The following is a 7,521-nucleotide window of genomic DNA, read 5'->3' on the forward strand; positions in this document are numbered from 1 at the left end:
TCTCTTGGACTAAAGTCATCAGTCATTAACCGATAACATTTAATATTTAGTTCATAAAATAAAAATAGATATTTCTTTCTAATTGACTTTTTCCTTTTTATTTCAGATGATACTGTGACAGAGCTAAATAACGTGATGTACTCAGAAGTCAGACCAAAGAAGAAATGTAAATCCAAAGGTGAGGTCCTGTTTTTCCTACAATATTTCCAGCATGTTCTGCATAATCTGATGATTTTGTTCTGTATTAGATATTAATACTGCCGGACCCAGTGATGTGACTTACGCACAGATCAATATACAGGACAAAAAGAAAAGCAAGGGGAAAGGTAAACGACAAAACAACAAACTGAACATCAACTGTCTGAATGAACCATCACATTTACTGGAGAATATATAATGCTTCTATTATATCAGGAAACCCTTATACAATCATAAACTGATTAAGGCAACTTTATTTTGGAAATGTAACAATTCTGTGTTAACTGAAATTAATTAAACAGAGCAAAATTAATATTGGAGAAGATCAAAAACAGGCCTAGAGAGTCAGATAATCAAGCTGCTGTTTCTCGTGACAGGCGCTCGATTTGGTGATTTTCTGATCGAAATGAAATCGAAGGAGAAACACAGAGGTAAATAAAGAGATGCTGTGAAACAGCAGCTTACAGATCATGTGAAAGTAAAGTATTTAAAAACATATACAATATTTGAACATGTATATTATTTATGACATACAGTATCTCTCGGGATATAATGATGTATTGTCAGTTATGAGTGTATCTGTAGATGTGAAGCGTTGTGTGTGTTGTTCACTCTCAGGGAAGAGCAGCGCGTCTGGAGACACTTTATACTCTGACCTGAAGCTCGACACAGATAGAGGTGAGAGAAACACACAGTCATGATCATCACTGTTAAAGTCAAACCACTAACCGTAACTATTACACATCAGCAGATCACGATGATTCATGTGTGACGATCATAACCGTTGTGTTCTTCAGGCGCTGATGCTGGAGCCGCGGATGCAACTTATGCTCCAAACAAGTGTGCTACACAAGTTTTCAAGAAGAAATATTAGTGTGCTTTCAGTCATTCAGTTATTTGAGAGGATCTGTAAATCAACAGGAATACATTCATTCATCCAGAAACATTATTTCCCCATAATCATAATTAGATCCATCAGTATGATGACAAGTTCCATGATTTCACGCTCATTCACTGCGTCCTCAATCTCTCCACCAGAGGTCTTCAACCCCGCTCCTGTGGACCCGCTGTCCTGATAAGTTTATGCCCAAGCTGCTTTAGCCCGTGTACTTTCAACATGTGCTCCTGAAGATCTTGATTAGCTTCACCTGTCTTTAATTACGGTTGGAGCTAATGCCACGTCCCGTAACCTGTGTTTTTCCAACCTTCTACTAGGGCTGTGCAATATATCGAAATATCGCAAACGGACATATCGCAATATGCATATCGCAATGGCTCGCAATATCTGACTGATGTTATTAGCCTACTTCAACATTGTGAAAAGTCTAAGTTTTAGGTCACACAATCGGCAGAGAATAGACGGCACATTACTATTACTTATGTGACTTGCTTGATGTTAAAAACAATTATTAAATCCAAAAAATTGGCGAAAAACAATAATTTGCAATCTGACGCTGTCTGAAACGTGAACAATTTGTGACTCAAATGTTTGCTAAAACACTGCTGGCCACTTTCAGAAGTTGTAGCGATACTTTCTTTTCCCAGAAAGAATGTGAAACACAAATGGTTTCGTTCTCATTTTTTTTGTATATATTTTTTAAAATATAATTGAAACAGATTTTACACACTAATTGCAATATGGTATCGCATAATGAAGATCGCATTACTTAACAAGACATCGCATATCGCATTTTTCCTCAATATCGCACAGCCTTACCTTCTACCCATGAAAATGCTCTGGAACGGCCGTTAAACCCGTGACGTCCCAGCCGTGAACTCGTACTAGATCGACGTACTCCCGGTTACGAGTTCTGACATTACATAGCCCGTGAAAAAACAACGGCAGCCCCTACGGATGCGGTGTTAATGGATTAAAGTGCATTAAAAACCAATTAGTTTATTAAAATAAGGTATTGCTCTAACATTATTATTAATCAGCACGTTATGCATTATCAGCAGCTTTTCTAGCGTTAGCTAGTTTTCAGTCCATTGAGTGCAAGAATATATTAATACCAAATATATTTCCAAATATACAAATAATCTAAAATAAAAGGTATTACAGCTTCTCTTGCCTTATGCGCCATTTTTTCTCCTCCGTTTCCCTCAGATAAGCCAGGAGTAAGCACCTTTGGTGAGAGAAATGATTGTAAATGAGCATAAGCACCATAAGGTCCGGATGGTTTGTTTATATCTCAGTACTGCAATTCCTGGAGCTCCGGCAGTTTGGCGTGACTTTGACTAGAACGCTACAAAGTCGTGAGTCGTGGTTAAGTCGTAATTTACAGGCTTAAAAACCTACACGGGACGCAGCATAAACTCTGCAGGACAGAGGGTCCCAGGAGCAGGGTTGAAGACCTCCGATCTACACCTTCGGTATTGGTTTAAAGAGGTTAGTGACCCCTTGTGGCGAACAAATACATATTGTAGCTTTAAAAGGACATTCAAATGTGACATCACTTTGTAGGGACCAAATGTCCTGTTTTCCCAGGGCACGGACACTTGGTTATAGATAGTATTTTGTAATATAACAATTTTCTATACATACAGAGGGAGCATACTTTAAACTATTGACATTAATAAGGCATCTTTGAGTAAACTTCGAGTATTTGAGTATCTTATTGCCGGGCCGAGTGTCCTGGTTTTCGGTCATCAAAATACGGTCACCCTAAAGACTTTCCAAACAGACCTCACTCTTTTTTTCCCATCTAACAAACTCTTAAACTTTATAGTAAACACATGTCAAACACTTAACATATAACACAGTCAACATGGAAGGAGAAATAAAGCACAATACATTTTCAGACTTATACGTCTCTCATCTTCACTCCGCCCACACAGAACAGAGAAAGCTAGTTAGTCTCAGTAAAACATGCAAAACGCAGTTCATTACATTAAATTATCCTTACCAGACCTTAGAAGAACACCTGAGCCCGTCAGCGGCAAATGTGCGTCTAAAGATGGCGCAGTTAGCACAGCAGGAGGTGTCGTGCGTCACCAATATGTGCCCCATATAGAAATGTTCTGCATGAATGGTTCCTACTATAATTAATCATTTATATCGCGCCTTATAACACAAATATAAAAGCACAATTTTTTGATGATGTTCACTAACAATATTAATTACATTTTATTATTTCTGAACCAGCTACAAGTGCACTATATTATCTGCCCATAAATGATGCAGCAAATGTATCTATAATATAGTAAAGCATTTTCTCTAGTGAGCATTTATATTTAACACATTACCGTATCAAATAGTGCCTGTGTTTTTGCCAAGACAAGATTATGTTACTTATATCATTATATATATATATATATATATAGCCTTATATTATACATATTATTTTCTTGTTTTCATTTATTTTATATTTGCTGTTTTTTGCTGCAGTTAACAAAGCGTAAGATTTCTATTTGATAAATAAAGAGTGACATAACATTTTCTTTTCATGACTTTCACATTTGTTAACCTAAAGGTTGAAATGTTAATAAAACTTTTGTTCCTAGATTGTTGTTATTCTTCTGAACAAAATGAATGACCATATGTTAATCAGTTCAGGTTCAGTTCAACACAAAAATAATGTTTGCGGAGATTAAATCACATGTTAGTTTTTTTTTTTTTTTGTGGTGTAAATCAATAATTTAACACTAAACTGCCAATAATGTAAACCACTGGGAGACCACCGATGGTTGTTGTTTACTGCATTGCAATAATGTATTTTCTGAAAATTTCTACGCGTTCTCACTCCCAACTTCTCACACATTGACGCTTGATCAGGACCCCATAAGCACCATTTTTCAACACGCAGGTACTCCATTGCTTTCAATGAGAAACCTTTAGCGTCATACAGACGCATTGAACATATTCATTTCATCATCATTATTTTTTTTATTTTTGTTTATAATTCAAATATTTATTGAGTTTTTAATTTTATAACAAACAAAAAAAACAAACAAACAAACAAACAAAAAAAAAACAGATAACAACAGTGAGGATCCATGTAAATCTCTATAAACAGCTTATGTTCAGATTACATTATAGACATGTATGTGCAGAAACTATCCCATTGTTCTTTCATGATTTCATTCGTACATTGTCTTCCCAACATCTTTTCACATGCAGCATTTTCAGTCATTCTTTCTTTCCACATTCTAAGCGTTGGGGCATGAGAGTCCTTCCAGAATTTCAAAATAAGTCGGGCACATGTTACCAAAGCAGTATTTAACACTCTAAAAGTATGTTTATTTAACATTGGCACTTCTCTTTTGTCTCCAAGTAAACACAGTCTAGGTGATTTGGGCAGGATACAGGATAACCAACCCTGCATGTAACTTAAAACACTGCTCCAAAAAGCAGAAATCACCGGACATTCCCAAAGGGCATGTATCAAAGTGCCTTTAGCTATTTGACATTTCCAACAGAGATGTATACCCATTTTATAAAGCCTGGAAGGAGCATAATAATATCTGTTAGGAATTTTGTATTGAATAAACTTACCCCTAGCTTCTCTAATGTGCAACCCATTGTTTGACAGAATTGAATCCCATGTATCATCATCTATTATACAGTCTTGTTCAAAATAATAGCAGTACAATGTGACTAACCATAATAATCAAGGTTTTTAGTATATTTTTTATTGTTACGTGGCAAACAAGTTACCAGCAGGTTCAGTAGATTGTCAGAAAACAAACAAGACCCAGCATTCATGATATGCACGCTCTTAAGGCTGTGCAATTGGGCAATTAGTTGAAAGGGGTGTGTTCAAAAAAATAGCAGTGTCTACCTTTGACTGTACAAACTCAAAACTATTTTGTACAAACATTTTTTCTTCTGGGATTTAGCAATCCTGTGAATCACTAAACTAATATTTAGTTGTATGACCACAGTTTTTTAAAACTGCTTGACATCTGTGTGGCATGGAGTCAACCAACTTGTGGCACCTCTCAGCTGTTATTCCACTCCATGATTCTTTAACAACTTTCCACAATTCATTCACATTTCTTGGTTTTGCTTCAGAAACAGCATTTTTGATATCACCCCACAAGTTCTCAATTGGATTAAGGTCTGGAGATTGGGCTGGCCACTCCATAACATTAATTTTGTTGGTTTGGAACCAAGACTTTGCCCGTTTACTAGTGTGTTTTGGGTCATTGTCTTGTTGAAACAACCGTTTCAAGGGCATGTCCTCTTCAGCATAGGGCAACATGACCTCTTCAAGTATTTTAACATATGCAAACTGATCCATGATCCCTGGTATGCGATAAATAGGCCCAACACCATAGTAGGAGAAACATGCCCATATCATGATGCTTGCACCTCCATGCTTCACTGTCTTCACTGTGTACTGTGGCTTGAATTCAGAGTTTGGGGGTCGTCTAACAAACTGCCTGTGGCCCTTGGACCCAAAAAGAACAATTTTACTCTCATCAGTCCACAAAATGTTCCTCCATTTCTCTTTAGGCCAGTTGATGTGTTCTTTGGCAAATTGTAACCTCTTCTGCACATGCCTTTTTTTTAACAGAGGGACTTTGCGGGGGATTCTTGAAAATAGATTAGCTTCACACAGACGTCTTCTAACTGTCACAGTACTTACAGGTAACTCCAGACTGTCTTTGATCATCCTGGAGGTGATCATTGGCTGAGCCTTTGCCCTTCTGGTTATTCTTCTATCCATTTTGATGGTTGTCTTCCGTTTTCTTCCACGTCTCTCTGGTTTTGCTCTCCATTTTAAGGCATTGGAGATCATTTTAGCTGAACAGCCTATCATTTTTTGCACCTCTTTATAGGTTTTCCCCTCTCTAATCAACTTTTTAATCAAAGTACGCTGTTCTTCTGAACAATGTCTTGAACGACCCATTTTCCTCAGCTTTCAAATGCATGTTCAACAAGTGTTGGCTTCATCCTTAAATAGGGGCCACCTGATTCACACCTGTTTCTTCACAAAATTGATGACCTCAGTGATTGAATGTCACACTGCTATTTTTTTTTAACACACCCCTTTCAACTAATTCAACTAATTGCCCAATTGCACAGCCTTAAGAGCGTGCATATCATGAATGCTGGGTCTCATTTGTTTTCTGACAATCTACTGAACCTACTGGTAACTTGTTTGCCACGTAGCAATAAAAAAATATACGAAAAACCTTGATTATTCTAGTTAGTCACATTGTACTGCTATTATTTTGAACAAAACTGCACATCCTAAATCTCTTTCCCATATTACTTTCAGACTTTTACTTGTATTGCTTTTAACCCAGGGGCAAATATTGTACCATTTTGAGGCTTTACACAATATTGGAGGTAGTAGCAGAAAGGTCTCTACAGGATTTTCCCCATTTAACAACTTAACACTTCTTTTCAAACAATCTCTAATTTGTAAATACTTCCAAAATTGGTCACGACCCTCCAAGTTAAATTTCCTTTTGATATCATCATATGACATAAATATGTCTCCCTCCAATAGATCACCTATAGTTCTGATACCTTTTCTTTGCCATTGCGCCCAGTAAATAGTCTGTCTATTAATTTTAATTTTGGGGTTATGCCACAAGGGGGCATATTTTTGCATATATGCAACCAGTTTGTATTTTTTATGTACCTCCAACCATACCATTTTAGAAAATTTCAAGATAGGATTTTGCATTCGATTCCCTTTATTTGACTTTTGTGATAGAATATCTATCGGTGAAAATGGAGAAGCAAGCTCTCGTTCTATCAAAATCCAGTCCAAGTTGATTTCCCCGACCCAATGTTTCACCAGACTAGACATCTCAAAAGAAATACTGTAATGTTCTACATTGGGCAGGGCTAATCCCCCTTCTTTTTTGGGCTGGCAGAGTCGGTTAATGTTAATACGAGGTCTACCTCCATTCCAAAGAAAGTGTTTTATCATGTTATTATAACTTATTAGTATTGGCCGTGGTATGCACATAGGTAACATTCTAGTATAGTAATTGATAAGAGGGGCTATGACCATTTTCACTGTATTTACTTTCCCCCATAATGTTAAATTTAACTTGCTCCATTTATCCAAATTAGTCTTAATTTTGATGAGCATTTTTCCATATTGTCCGCCATAATATCATCAATATTTGGGTTCAGTTCAATTCCAAGATATTTCAATCCTTTATCCACCCACCTAAAATTGAAACCAGTTAATATACTATGAGTGCAAGCTTGTGAAACTGGCATCGCCTCAGATTTATGCCAATTAATTTTGTACCCAGAGAACAGCGAATAATTATCAATAACTTCAAGTAAGGTTGTGATAGAATTAGTGGGGTCTTGACTTATTACCAAAATGTCATCTGCGTACAAAAATAATT

At 36.6% G+C, this 7,521-nt stretch overlaps 1 long non-coding RNA gene across 1 annotated transcript; it reads left to right on the top strand.

Moving 5' to 3' along the window:
- The first annotated feature begins 218 nt into the window (after nucleotides 1-218).
- On the top strand, nucleotides 219-3,490 carry LOC137080254 (uncharacterized). The gene is made up of 4 exons (XR_010906129.1): nucleotides 219-326; nucleotides 576-629; nucleotides 817-876; nucleotides 996-3,490. It is a non-coding gene; the product is annotated as an uncharacterized lncRNA (long non-coding RNA).
- The last annotated feature ends 4,031 nt before the right edge of the window (nucleotides 3,491-7,521 follow it).

The sequence above is a fragment of the Pseudorasbora parva genome, chromosome 1 (assembly GCF_024679245.1).
Source record: "Pseudorasbora parva isolate DD20220531a chromosome 1, ASM2467924v1, whole genome shotgun sequence".
NCBI lineage: Eukaryota > Metazoa > Chordata > Actinopteri > Cypriniformes > Gobionidae > Pseudorasbora > Pseudorasbora parva.